At 59.4% G+C, this 15000-nt stretch overlaps 1 non-coding gene across 1 annotated transcript; it reads right to left on the minus strand.

The window, feature by feature from the left end:
* Nucleotides 1-2138: 2138 nt before the first annotated feature.
* LOC131870471 (5S ribosomal RNA) lies at nucleotides 2139-2257 on the minus strand. The gene has a single exon (XR_009368780.1). It is a non-coding gene; the product is annotated as a 5S ribosomal RNA (ribosomal RNA).
* Nucleotides 2258-15000: the final 12743 nt, after the last annotated feature.

Genomic DNA, 15000 nt, shown 5'->3' on the forward strand with positions numbered 1-15000 from the left:
ACCCGGGAGCGCCCCGATGTGTGCTCCAAGGTGCGGCGTGCACGAAGTCGGACCCCGGTTTGCCCCGGGTGCGCACCTCGCGTGCACCTTGGTGCGCACACCTTGGCTGGGTTGCGCGGCCTGGTGGGCACCATGGTGCGCACCAAGGAGCGCTCCGAAGTGTGCTCCAAGGTGCGGCGTGCACGAAGTCGGAGCCCGGTTTGCCCCGGGTACGCACCTCGCGTGCACCTTCGCCGGGGTGGGCACCTCGGCTGGGTTGCGCGCCCTGGTGCGCACCAAGGAGCGCTCCGAAGTGTGCTCCAAGGTGCGGCGTGCACGAAGTCGGAGCCCGGTTTGCCCCGGGTGCGCACCTTCGCCGCGGTGCGCACCATGGCGTGCACGAAGTCGGAGCCCGGTTTGCCCCGGGTGCGCACCTCGCGTGCACCTTCGGCGGGGTTGCGCGCCCTGGTGGGCACCATGGTGCGCACCAAGGAGCGCTCCGAAGTGTGCTCCAAGGTGCGGCGTGCACGAAGTCGGAGCCCGGTTTGCCCCGGGTGCGCACCTCGCGTGCACCTTCGGCGGGGTTGCGCGCCCTGGTGGGCACCATGGTGCGCACCAAGGAGCGCTCCGAAGTGTGCTCCAAGGTGCGGCGTGCACGAAGTCGGAGCCCGGTTTTCCCCGGGTGCGCACCTCGCGTGCACCTTCGCCGCGGTGGGCACCATGGCGTGCACGAAGTCGGAGCCCGGTTTGCCCCGGGTGCGCACCTCGCGTGCACCTTCGCCGGGGTGGGCACCTCGGCTGGGTTGCGCGCCCTGGTGCGCACCAAGGAGCGCTCCGAAGTGTGCTCCAAGGTGCGGCGTGCACGAAGTCGGAGCCCGGTTTGCCCCGGGTGCGCACCTCGCGTGCACCTTCGCCAGGGTGGGCACCTCGGTGCGCACACCTTCTCAATGTTTTCTTGCCTTTTCTGGAAATTGGTGAAGGCAGCGCATCAAAGGTGCGCACCTCGGTGTGCTCCGAGGTGCGAACCCGAGAGCGCTCCGAGGTGCCCACGAAGTCGAAAGTCGGGTTAATTGCATTGTTTTCCCCGGGTGCGCTCCGAGGTGCGCAACATCGGCGCGCACCAAGGAGGGCTCCGAAGTGTGCTCCAAGGTGCGCACGATGGCGTGCACCTCTGGTGCGCACGATTCGGAGCTCGGTTTGACCGGGGTGCGCACACCTTGGCTGGGTTGCGCACCTTTTGTGCGCTCCAAGGTGCGCACGAAGTCGGAGCTCGGTTTGCCCCGGGTGCGCACCTTCGCCAGGGTGCGCACCTTGATGCGCACGCCTTGGCTGGGCTGCGCACCTTGGTGGGCGCCATGGTGCGCACCTTTCGTGCGCTCCAAGGTGCGCACGAAGTCGGAGCTCGGTTTGCCCCGGGTGCGCACCTTGGTGGGCGCCATGGTGCACTCCGAGGTGCCCAAGATTGGTGCGCACCAAGGAGCGCTCCGAAGTGCGCTCCAAGGTGCGCGCGAAGTCGAAAGTTGGGTTAATTGTCCGGTTTGCCTCGGGTGCGCACCTTGCGTGCACCTTCGCCAGGGTGGGCGCCTTGGTGCGCACACCTTGGCTGGGCTGCGCACACCTTGGCACCCGCGTTTCCTTCATTTTAAATTTTTTTTTTTTACAATCTCTCAAGTGGGAAATTCTATAATCTCAACTTTTTTTGCCTTTTCAGGAAACTTTTGAATGGAGCGCATCATTGGTGCGCTCCGAAGTGTGCTCCAAAGCTCTCTCCAGCTGCGTGCACCTGCCCCGGCCGCGCACCCGGCCCCGCCCAGCTTCGCTCACCTGTCCCGGGCGTCTGGTGCGGAACCTTAGAGTAAGAAACATCACCGTGCACCTTGGCCAACGTGCGCGACTCGACCGAGCGCGCACTGGCCGAGGTGCACACCGATTTCACCTGGGTGCGCGCGCAGCACCTCGGGCGCACCGGGGTGCGCGCACAACGCCCGGGTTGCACCGTGGCCTGTGTGCTCGGGGTGCCTCGGGTGCGCGCTCGGTGTCGCCCCCGCGCGCGCGGTAGTGCGGGCAGCGCACCCCGGCCCGGCCCGGCCCCGACGAGAACGCAAACGGGCAAAAGGTTTATTCAAATAGCATTGCGACGCCCGGCGAAAAACTAAAAAAGGGTGCAACACCGGGACTTCCCGGGAGGTCACCCATCCCAGTACTACTCCGGCCCAAGCGCGCTTAACTGCGGAGTTCTGATGGGATCCGGTGCACTAATGCTGGTATGATCGCACCCGTTATGAGCTTGTCGCAGTGTGTACTTAGCAAACCGCGACCCACGTGCGAATCCACCCCGGCCACCCACCCCCGTCGAGGTGCACACCCTCCCTCGCGAAGTGCGCCCCGTTCGCCAAGTGTGAGCCCTGCCCGGGTGCGCGCACCTTGCTAGGGCGTCGGGTGTGCACCCGGCCCGGCCTACGTGCGTGCACCTGGAGGGGGCGTCGTGTGCGTGCAGTGTCCCGTCTGCAACGCGGTGCCCACACACCACCTCGGGCGCAACGACCTGCGCTCACATGTGGGCCGAGTGCACCTTGGTGCATGTTCGGGGCGCCTCGGGTGCACGCTCGATCTTGCCCCGGTGCACCAAGGCGCTCGGTTTGCCCCGGGTGCGCACTTGGTGCAAGGTGGGCACCCAAAATAGGGATCAAGCACCAAAACACAAGTTTCGGGATGCAAAATGGGACCCAAGGACCACAAATGCGTTCCAAGACCCATGATGGGTCCACGAGAACAAAAATGTGTTCCGAGACTTAATAAACAAATATTGGGTTTTAGGAGAAGAAACATGCTCTGATGCCCAAAACGAGAATCGACCCCGAAAAGGCCACAGGCCAAAAGTGGGATGCGAGACAAAAAAAAATGGGACCCGAGGACCAAAATTGGGTTCCCAGGTCGAAGACAGGGCAACCGGACAAGAAACGACCTCTAAGGCTCGAAATGAGTCCCGACGACTAAAACTTGACAAGAAGCACCCATCAGGCACCCAACTCGACACCCATGGGATGCCGACCCACCCGGGCTTCCACCTAGCACACCTTGGCACCCACCCACCCTCGCACCCAACCTCGCACCCAACTTAGCACCTTTGAACCCACATTGGCACTCACCCTGACCCTGGCACCTTGGAACCCACATTGGCACTCACCTTGACCCTGGCACCCACCTTTGCACTCACCTTGGGACCCACCCTGGCTCCCACCTCGGCACCCACCCAGACACCCACCTTGGTTCCTTGGCACCCACCTTGGATCCTTGGCACCCACCCCGACACCCACCTTGGCACGCAACTTGGCTACTTGCCACCCACCTTGGCTCCTTGACGCCCACCCCGACAACCACCCCGTGACCTACCCTGGCTAGGGTTGGTGCACACCCACCCTGGTGCCCACCTTGGCACCCACCCTATGACCCACCTTGGCACGCACCTTAGTACCCACCCCGTTACCCACCCTAGGACCCACCCCGTGACCCACCTTGGCCAGGGTGGGTGCACCCACCCTGGTGCCCACCTTGGCACCCACCCATCCTAGCACCCAGCCTGTGACCGGGCTTGGAACCCAACCTTGCACCCGCACCCGTCTTGGCCAGTGTGGGTGCGCACCCATCCTGGCACCCACGTTGTGACACACCCTTTAACCCACGCACCCTAGCACCCACGTTGGCACCCACCTTGGAACCCAACCTAGCAACTTGGCACCCACCCCGTGACCCACCTTGGCATCCACCATAGCAGTCGCCGACTTGGCACCCACCTCGGCACCCACCTTGACACTTGTGGACCCACCTTGCCACTCACCCTAGCATCGACCCATCCTAGCACCCACCCTGGCACCTTTGCACCCTAGCACTCACCCATCCTAGCACCTAACCTGTGACCCACCTTGACACTCACCCTCGCACCCACCTTGGAACCCAACCTAGCACCCACCCACCCTGACACCAACCCTAGCACCTACCCACCCTTGCACCCACCCTGTGACCCATCTTGGCACCCACCCATCCTACCACTCAACCTATCACCCACCTTCTCACCCACCTTGGCATCCACCTTAGCACCCACCCACACTGGCACCTTGGCACCCACCTCGGGCAAGGTGGGTGCACACCCACCCTGGCACCCAATTTAGAACCCACCGAGCATGTTACCCACCTTGGCACCCACATTGCAGCCCACCCTAGTACCCACCCTATGACCCACATTGGCATCCACACCCTAGCACCCAGGCACCTCGACACCCGCCTTGACACCCACCCTAGCACTGAACCTGTGACCCACCTTGGAACTCACCCTAGAACCCACCCACCCTGTGAACCACCTTGGCATCCACCTTAGCACCCACCCACCTTGGCACCCACTCTAGCACTCACCCATCCTAACACCCAACTTGTTACCCACCTTGGCACCCGCCCTCGCGTCCACCTTGAAACCCACCCTAGCACCCACCCACGCAGGAGCCCACCTTGGCACCCAACCTAACACCCACGCATCCTGGCACCCAACTTGTGACCCACCTTGGAACCCACCCTAGTACCCACCTTTGAACCCACTATATCACCAACCCACCTTGGCACCCACCCTATGACCCTCTTTGGAATCCACCCTAGCACGCACCCACCCTGGCACCCACCATGGAGCGCACCCTAGCACCCACCCACCTCGGCACGCACCTCAACACCCACCTTGGTGTGCGCACTGCGCCAACCTCTCAAAGACCCTATGTGGTGCGCTCCAAAGTGTACACCTTTGGTGCGCTCCAAGGTGCGCACCTTTGGTGCACACCGAGGTGCACACCAAAGTGTGCACCGAGGTGAGCACCAAAGTGCACTCCAGGGTGCACACCAAGGCGTGCACCTTTGGTGCGGTCAATGCAAACGAATTCGGAAGTTGGGGTCGATGTCCTAATCGCTGCTGCAGACTACACGTATGAGAATCGGACAAATAGCTTTATATAGGGGAGGTGTTGCGTTTGATGGGTCGACTCCCCTGGTTGTGTGCACTGCACCAACTTCAAAGACCCTGTCTTGTTTAAGAAGTCAAAAGTTGGGGTGGATGTCCTAATCATTGCTGCAGTCTACGCATGTATGAGAATCAGACAAATAGCTTATATAGGGGAGGTGTTGCATTCGGTGGGTTGACTCCCCTGGTTGTGCGCACTGCGCCAACCTCAAAGACCCCGCATAGCAGAAGAAGTCGGAAGTCGGATTTTGGTGAGCACCAAGGCGTGCACCTTTGGTGCGGTCAACGCAGACGAATTCAGAAGTTGGGGTGGATGTCCTAATCGTTGTTGCAGGCTACACATGTATGAGAATCAGACAAATAGCTTATATAGGGGAGGTGTTGGGTTTGATGGGTCAACTCCCTTGGTTGTGCGCATTACGCCAACCTCAAAGACCTTGTTTTCGTTAAGAAGTCAAAAGTTGGGGTCAATGTCCTAATGGCTCCTGCAGGCTACACATGTATGAGAATCGGACAAATAGCTTATATAGGGGAGGTGTTGGGTTTGATGGGTCGACTCCCCTGGTTGTGCGCATTACGTCAACCTCAAAGACCTTGTTTTCGTTAAGAAGTCAAAAGTTGGGGTCGATGTCCTAATTGCTCCTGTAGACTACACATGTATGAGAATCAGACAAATAGCTTATATAGGGGAGGTGTTGGGTTTGATGGGTTGACTCCCCTAGTTGTTCGCATTACACCAACCTCAAAGACCTTGTTTTCGTTTAGAAGCCGAAAGTTGGGGTCGATGTCCTAATTGCTCCTGCAGGCTACGCATGTATGAGAATCAGACAAATAGCTTATATAGGGGAGGTGTTGGGTTTGATGGGTCGACTCCCCTGGTTGTGCGCATTGCGCCAACCTCAAAGACCCTGCATTGCGGATGAAGTCGAAAGTCAGAGTTTGGTGTGCTACAAGGTGTGGTCGAAGGTGCTCACCTAGGTGTGCACCTTTGGAGCACAGGAAAAGTGCCCTCCAAAAGTGCGCACCTTTGGAGTGCACAAAAGTGCCCTCCAAAAGTGCGCACCTTTGGAGCGCAGAAAAGTGCCCTCCAAAAAGTGCCCTCCAAAAGTGCGCACCTTTGGAGCGCAGAAAAGTGCCCTCCAAAAAGTGCCCTCCAAAAGTGCGCACCTTTGGAGCGCAGAAAAGTGCCCTCCAAAAAGTGCCCTCCAAAAGTGCGCACCTTTGGAGCGCAGAAAAGTGCCCTCCAAAAAGTGCCCTCCAAAAGTGCGCACCTTTGGAGCGCAGAAAAGTGCCCTCCAAAAAGTGCCCTCCAAAAGTGCGCACCTTTGGAGCGCAGAAAAGTGCCCTCCAAAAAGTGCCCTCCAAAAGTGCGCACCTTTGGAGCGCAGAAAAGTGCCCTCCAAAAAGTGCCCTCCAAAAGTGCGCACCTTTGGAGCGCAGAAAAGTGCCCTCCAAAAAGTGCCCTCCAAAAGTGCGCACCTTTGGAGCGCAGAAAAGTGCCCTCCAAAAAGTGCCCTCCAAAAGTGCGCACCTTTGGAGCGCAGAAAAGTGCCCTCCAAAAGTGCGCACTTTTGGTGCGCACCAAGGCGCTGGTTCGGTCGTTGCAGGCGAGTTCGGAAGTTGGGGTCGATGTCCTGAGCGGAGGTGCAAACTACACAGGTGTCGGAATCGGACAAATAGCTTATATAGGGGAGGTGTATGCTTCGATGGGTCGACTCCCCAGGTTGAGCGCACCGCGCCAACCTCAAAGACCCTACGGTATGGATGAAGTCGGAAGTTGGGTCCGATGACCGATTCGATTAGTAGGTATGCTCATGAGGTCGGAATTTGGGTCCGATGACCTGCCATGTGCAGGAAGGCGAATGTTGACACTGTGCGTTGCAAGGTGCACACCAAGGCGCTGGTGCGGTCTTTTTAGTCGAGTTCGGAAGTTGGGGTCGATGTCCTGATCGGAGGTGCAAGCTACACAGGTGTGGGAATCGGACAAATAGCTTATATAGGGGAGGTGTATGCTTCGTTGGGTCGACTCCCCGGGTTGAGCGCACCGCGCCAACCTCAAAGACCCTACGGTATGGATGAAGTCGGAAGTTGGGTCCGATGACCGATTCGATATGTAGGCATACTCGCGAGGTCGGAATTTGGGTCCGATGACCTGCCACGTGCAGGAAGGCGAATGTTGGCACTGTGCGTTGCAAGGTGCGCACCAAGGCGCTGGTTCGGTCGTTGGAGGCGAGTTCGGAAGTTGGGGTCGATGTCTTGATCGGAGGTGCAAACTACACAGGTGTGGGAATCGGACAAATAGCTTATATAGGGGAGGTGTATGCTTCGTTGGGTCGACTCCCCGGGTTGAGCGCACCGCGCCAACCTCAAAGACCCTACGGTATGGATGAAGTCGGAAGTTGGGTCCGATGACCGATTCGATATGTAGGCATACTCGCGAGGTCGGAATTTGGGTCCGATGACCTGCCATGTGCAGGAAGGCGAATGTTGGGACTGTGCGTCGCAAGGTGCGCACCAAGGCGCTGGTGCCGTCGTTGCAGTCGAGTTCGGAAGTTGGGGTCGATGTCCTGGTCAGAGGTGCAAACTACACAGGTGTGGGAATCGGACAAATAGCTTATATAGGGGAGGTGTATGCTTCGATGGGTCGACTCCCTGGGTTGAGCGCACCGCGCCAACCTCAAAGACCCTACAGTATGGATGAAGTCGGAAGTTGGGTCCGATGACCGATTCGATACGTAGGCATATTGGCGAGGTCTGAATTTGTGTCCGATGACCTGCCATGCGCAGGAAGGCGGAATTTGGGTCCGATGACCGAGTTGATGGCGTGCCATGCGCAGAAAGGCGGAATTTGGGTCCGATGACCGAGTTGATGTTGATGGCCCGCCATGCACAGGAAGGCGGAATTTGGGTCCGATGACCGATTTGAAGGCGTGCCATACGCAAAAAGGCGGAGTTTGGGTCCGATGACCGAGTTGATATTGATGGCCCGCCATGCGCAGGAAGGCGGAATTTGGGTCCGATGACCTGACATACGCATGGAGTCCGACTCGGGGGCCGATGTTCGATTCGATGACTTGCATTGTGGGTAAAGTCGGAAGTTGTGGTCTTTGACCCGATTCGATGACCAGACTTCGGCTGCTTGAGAATCGGACAAATAACTTATATAGGGGAGGTAGTGTTCTCGAGCATCCTCCCCCCGTGCCCGTTTATGTCGATTGATGCTGGTGCTCGACTGGTTGGAGCGCTCGGATGCAAAAATCTTGCACCAGGATTTATCGATTGTGATGGACACGGCAAGTCTCCTGATTGCTATGCAGGAGCTCATCGTGAATCTCTATGCGGCCTTGGTATGGACTCGACCTGCGGAATGGTTCGGCAATGGTAGTCGCTCCAACACGTCCTTGCAATGGCCACAGAGGTGATTCGACTAGAGCTCCAGTCTAGCTTTAGGGTTGCTTGGCGGACTGGTATAGCCGCGATCGAGTTCCGGCCATGAACGTTTTAGATAGCTCTTGGGCTTTCTGGGACGGAAGTCGGAAGTTTGGGCTGTTGTCCGATTTGATGACCATTCTTCGGATGTGTGAGAATCGGACAAATAACTTATATAGGGGACTGTGTTGTCTCACGCAGCCCCCTCCGTGCCCCTCTATCTCGACCGATGTTGGTGCTTGAAAGGGTTGGGATCGCTCGGATTTATAAACGTGCACCACCATTTGTCGAGTGTGAGGGACGCGGCAGGTCTCCTAAATGCTATGCGGGCGCTCTCTGAGAATCTCTATCCGGCCTCGACACAGACTAGTCTTGCTGAATGGTTTGGCACTGGTAGTCGATCCAACACGTCGTTGTTGTGGCCGCCTAGGCGATTCGATTCGAGCCCCCGTCTAGCTTTTGGGTTGCTTGGCGGATTTTGCCCTATCCGCAAGTGAGCTCGGTCCCTAAACGTTCGAGAAACCCGATTGCTATGCGCCGACTCTCTTTCTTGCGAGCCTCCATCTAGCTTTTGGGTCTCTACGGAACGGAAGTCGGAATCTGGGACCGTTGTTTGATTCGACGAGGCAGACTACGGTTGTGCGAGAATCGGACAAATAACTTATATAGGGGAGGTGTTGACTGGAGCATTCTCCCCCGTGCCCCTCTAACTCGACCAATGCTGGCGCTCGAACGGTGGTAGCGCTCGGATTTTCATTGAGCGCCAGCATTGGTCGATTTAGAGGGGCATGCGAGATTCCCGAATGCTATGCGAGGGCTCTAACGGAAATGTCTATTGGTTTCGGTATGGATGCAATTGCGAGTGGTTCGGCAAAGGTAGTCGTTCCGATGCGTCCATGTCGTGGCCAAATCGATAATTCGATTTGAGCCCTCGTATAGCATTTGGGTCTCTCGATGTGATTCCGCATTCCAGTCCCTTTGGGCACTGCTTGAGCCGCATCCCAGGGGGTTCCCTTCCCAATAATCTGCCTCGCAACCCGATTGCTATGCGGTGAGGCTCCTCGGCCGCCTCGGAACTATCTGTGTATCAGACGCATCGCGGGATAAGGGGTTGGCAACGGTAGTCGCCCCAAGCGCGTCCGATGCTTGGACCATTCCGAGGCGGCCCTGAAGCCTCTTCCGTCTAGCCGTTGGGTCCTTCTCGCCGCATCCCTCGCCTCGCACCCCGATTGCTATGCGGTGAGGCTCCTCGGCCGCCTCGGAACTATCTGTGTATCGGACGCGTCGCGGGATAAGGGGTTGTCACTGGTAGTCGCCCCAAGCGCGTCCGATGCTTGGACCATTCCGAGGCGGCCCTGAAGCCTCTTCCGTCTAGCCGTTGGGTCCTTCTCGCCGCATCCCTCGCCTCGCACCCCGATTGCTATGCGGTGAGGCTCCTCGGCCGCCTCGGAACTATCTGTGTATCGGACGCGTCGCGGGATAAGGGGTTGTCATTGGTAGTCGCCCCAAGCGCGTCCGATGCTTGGACCATTCCGAGGCGGCCCTGAAGCCTCTTCCGTCTAGCCGTTGGGTCCTTCTCGCCGCATCCCTCGCCTCGCACCCCGATTGCTATGCGGTGAGGCTCCTCGGCCGCCTCGGAACTATCTGTGTATCGGACGCGTCGCGGGATAAGGGGTTGTCACTGGTAGTCGCCCCAAGCGCGTCCGATGCTTGGACCATTCCGAGGCGGCCCTGAAGCCTCTTCCGTCTAGCCGTTGGGTCCTTCTCGCCGCATCCCTCGCCTCGCACCCCGATTGCTATGCGGTGAGGCTCCTCGGCCGCCTCGGAACTATCTGTGTATCGGACGCGTCGCGGGATAAGGGGTTGTCACTGGTAGTCGCCCCAAGCGCGTTCGATGCTTGGACCATTCCGAGGCGGCCCTGAAGCCTCTTCCGTCTAGCCGTTGGGTCCTTCTCGCCGCATCCCTCGCCTCGCACCCCGATTGCTATGCGGTGAGGCTCCTCGGCCGCCTTGGAACTATCTGTGTATCGGACGCGTCGCGGGATAAGGGGTTGTCACTGGTAGTCGCCCCAAGCGCGTCCGATGCTTGGACCATTCCGAGGCGGACCCGAAGCCTCTTCCGTCTAGCCGTTGGGTCCTTCTCGCCGCATCCTTCGCCTCGCACCCCGATTGCTATGCGGTGAGGCTCCTCGGCCGCCTCGGAACTATCTGTGTATCGGACGCGTCGCGGGATAAGGGGTTGTCACTGGTAGTCGCCCCAAGCGCGTCCGATGCTTGGACCATTCCGAGGCGGACCCGAAGCCTCTTCCGTCTAGCCGTTGGGTCCTTCTCGCCGCATCCCTCGCCTCGCACCCCGATTGCTATGCGGTGAGGCTCCTCGGCCGCCTTGGAACTATCTGTGTATCGGACGCGTCGCGGGATAAGGGGTTGTCACTGGTAGTCGCCCCAAGCGCGTCCGATGCTTGGACCATTCCGAGGCGGACCCGAAGCCTCTTCCGTCTAGCCGTTGGGTCCTTCTCGCCGCATCCCTCGCCTCGCACCCCGATTGCTATGCGGTGAGGCTCCTCGGCCGCCTTGGAACTATCTGTGTATCGGACGCGTCGCGGGATAAGGGGTTGTCACTGGTAGTCGCCCCAAGCGCGTCCGATGCTTGGACCATTCCGAGGCGGACCCGAAGCCTCTTCCGTGTAGCCGTTGGGTCCTTCTCGCCGCATCCCTCGCCTCGCACCCCGATTGCTATGCGGTGAGGCTCCTCGGCCGCCTTGGAACTATCTGTGTATCGGACGCGTCGCGGGATAAGGGGTTGTCACTGGTAGTCGCCCCAAGCGCGTCCGATGCTTTGACCATTCCGAGGCGGCCCCGAAGCCTCTTCCGTCTAGCCGTTGGGTCCTTCTCGCCGCATCCCTCGCCTCGCACCCCGATTGCTATGCGGTGAGGCTCCTCGGCCGCCTTGGAACTATCTGTGTATCGGACGCGTCGCGGGATAAGGGGTTGTCACTGGTAGTCGCCCCAAGCGCGTCCGATGCTTGGACCATTCCGAGGCGGCCCCGAAGCCTCTTCCGTGTAGCCGTTGGGTCCTTCTCGCCGCATCCCTCGCCTCGCACCCCGATTGCTATGCGGTGAGGCTCCTCGGCCGCCTTGGAACTATCTGTGTATCGGACGCGTCGCGGGATAAGGGGTTGTCACTGGTAGTCGCCCCAAGCGCGTCCGATGCTTGGACCATTCCGAGGCGGACCTGAAGCCTCTTCCCTCTAGCCGTTGGGGCTTTCTCGCCGCATCCCTCGCCTCGCACCCTGATTGCTATGCTGTGAGGCTCCTCGGCCGCCTTGGAACTATCTGTGTATCGGACGCATCGCGGGATAAGGGGTTGGCAGTGGTAGTCGCCCCAAGCGCATCCGATGCTTGGACCATTCCGAGGCGGCCCTGCAGCCTCTTCCGTCTAGCCGTTGGGGCCATCTCGCCGCATCCCCCACCTCGCACCACGATTGCTATGCGGTGAGGCTCCTTGGCCGCCTCGGAACTATCTGTGTATCGGACGCATCGCGGGATAAGGGGTTGTCACTGGTAGTCGCCCCAAGCGCGTCCGATGCTTGGACTATTCCGAGGCGGCCCTGCAGCCTCTTCCGTCTAGCCGTTGGGGCCATCTCGCTGCATCCCCCACCTCCTCGGCCGCCTCGGAACTATCTGTGTATCGGACGCATCGCGGGATAAGGGGTTGGCAGTGGTAGTCGCCCCAAGCGCGTCCGATGCTTGGACTATTCCGAGGCAGCCCTGCAGCCTCTTCCGTCTAGCCTTTGGGGCCATCTCGCCGCATCCCTCGCCTCGCACCCCGATTGCTATGCGGTGAGGCTCCTCGGCCGCCTGGGAACTATCTTCGTATCGGACGCATCGCGGGATAAGGGGTTGTCACTGGTAGTCGCCCCAAGCGCGTCCGATGCTTGGACTATTCCGAGGCGGCCCTGTGGCCTCTTCCGTCTAGCCGTTGGGGCCATCTCGCCGCATCCCCCACCTCGCACCCCGATTGCTATGCGGTGAGGCTCTTCGGCCGCCTTGGAACTATCTTCGTATCGGACGCATCGCGGGATAAGGGGTTGTCACTGGTAGTGGCCCCAAGCGCGTCCGATGCTTGGACTATTCCGAGGCGGCCCTGCAGCCTCTTCCGTCTAGCCGTTGGGGCCATCTCGCCGCATCCCCCACCTCGCACCCCGATTGCTATGCGGTGAGGCTCCTCGGCCGCCTTGGAACTATCTTCGTATCGGACGCATCGCGGGATAAGGGGTTGTCACTGGTAGTCGCCCCAAGCGCGTCCGATGCTTGGACTATTCCGACGCGGCCCTGTGGCCTCTTCCATCTAGCCGTTGGGGCCATCTCGCCGCATCCCCCACCTCGCACCCCGATTGCTATGCGGTGAGGCTCCTCGGCCGCCTTGGAACCATCTTCGTATCGGACGCATCGCGGGATAGGGGGCTGTCACTGGTAGTCGCCCCAAGCGTGTCCGATGCTTGGACCATTCCTAGGCGGCCCTGAAGCCTCTTCCGTCTAGCCGTTGGGGCCTTCCCGCCCCATCCCTCGCCTCGCACCCCCGATTGCTATGCGGTGAGGCTCCTCGGCCGCCTTGGAACCATCTGTGTATCGGACGCATCGCGGGATAAGGGGTTGGCACTGGCAGTCGCCCCAAGCGCGTCCGATGCTTGGACCATTCCGAGGTGGCCCTGAAGCCTCTTCCGTCTAGCCGTTGGGGCCTTCCCGCCCCATCCCTCGCCTCGCACCCCGATTGATATGCGGTGAGGCTCCTCGGCCGCCTTGGAACTATCTGTGTATCGGACGCATCGCGGGATAAGGGGTTGGCACTGGTAGTCGTCCCAATCGCATCCGATGCTTGGACCATTCCGAGGCGGCCCTGCAGCCTCTTCCGTTTAGCCGTCGGGGCCTTCCCGCCGCATCCCTCGCCTCGCATCCCGATTCCTATGCGGTGAGTCTTCTCGGCCGCCGCGGAACTATACCTGTTATTGCTACTGCATCCTTCGGCTGGTAACCTCCTCTGCCGCCTTGGAACGTTCTCTTTGTCGGACGCGTCGCGGGATAAGGGGTTGGCACTGGTAGTCGCCCCAAGCGCGCCCGATGCATAGACCGCTCCGAGTCGACCTTGCTTTCAGCCTCTCACATGCATAGACCTCTCTGAGTCGACCCTGCAGCCTCTCACGTTTAGCCTTTGGAATCTCGCCTCACAACATGATTGCTATCCTTGATGCATCCCTTGCCTCGAGCCCTGATTGCTTTCTTGGCTGCATCCCTCCTCTCCTCACAGCCCGGTTGTCATCACTGCTTCATCCGTCGCTTCATGCATTCTGGCTGCTGGGCCCTTCCCACCGCACACCTCGATTGCTATCTCTTCTGCATCACACACCCCGATTGCTATCTCTGCTACATCCCTCGGCTCTCACTTCTGCATCCTTCGCCTCACACCTCGATTGCTATCAATGCTGCATCCGTAACCTCACACCCCGATTGCTATGCGGGGAGGCTCCTTGGCCGCCTTGGAAATTTCTGTGTGTCGGACGCACCGCGGGATAAGGGGTTGGCACTGGTAGTCGCCCCAAGTGCGCCCGATTCTTAGACCGCTTCGAGGTGACCTCGTAGCCTCTTTCGTCCAGGCTTCCTGCCTTCAACGCCCTTTTTACACCTCGATTGCTATGCGCGGGCTCGTTGGCGTCTATCACCTCTCTGCGAAGAGTGGCACGATGATTGTTGGGGTAAATCGTAGCAGTCCGATCTCTGGCCTTGGGCCATTGTGAGGGCTGATCGATTTCCTGTGCGCATCTCGTGTTCGCCCAGTAACAGACTCGACGACTTGTAATCGGTCTTGTTCCCGATTGTTCCTGGAGGTAGTCTTCGGAACTCTTGGATTTGACCTGTCACTCGAACTGTCCTCTTCCGAGGATGCTTGTGTGTGTGTGCTTGTGCCATTTCCTTGGCGGTATTAACGAGATATTAAAGAGCGGAGTGAGCGCCTCGCCCAGCTATGTTTGGGGCTCTCACTCCCTTACCCGGTGTGCGACCGCTTTGCACGTAGGTTGCGGAGCATCGCGACTCTTTCGATGTTTGGCGGTTGTCTTCCGGTGATGCGTTGGTCCCGAAGTGCACGTTACTAGCATTTCTGCCATTGTTCTCGATCTTTGGCACGTTCCTTCGTTGCAATTGGATATATATCTCCGTTTATACGCGCAGGCTTCTCCCGCCTATTCAGCGCTGTCCCACTCTCAGCACTCTCGTGGTCTCCTTGGCTTCTCTCTCCCGTGAGCGAGCTCTCTTCTCGAGTCTTTTCCATGTCCCATGGAGGTTGCCTTGCGAAATTCGGGCACACAAACGTGACCGGATAAGAGCGGAATTGCCTATGAGGAGAAGCTCACCTTAGGGAGCAGCAATGCCGAGTGTTTCGACAGAGGGTAGAGGGGGCGTTGTTTGGGCGGTTGCACAAAAGAGTGCTACGTTTGCACTGAAGGTTGCTTCTTCGTCTCCGACGAACTCTTCGAGGCAAAAAAGCTTGTTTACGGGGTCGAGGTGGGACTGTTCGTGCGAGTTGCGCCACCAAA

This window comes from Cryptomeria japonica, unplaced genomic scaffold (assembly GCF_030272615.1).
Source record: "Cryptomeria japonica unplaced genomic scaffold, Sugi_1.0 HiC_scaffold_331, whole genome shotgun sequence".
NCBI classification, from domain to species: Eukaryota; Viridiplantae; Streptophyta; class Pinopsida; order Cupressales; family Cupressaceae; genus Cryptomeria; species Cryptomeria japonica.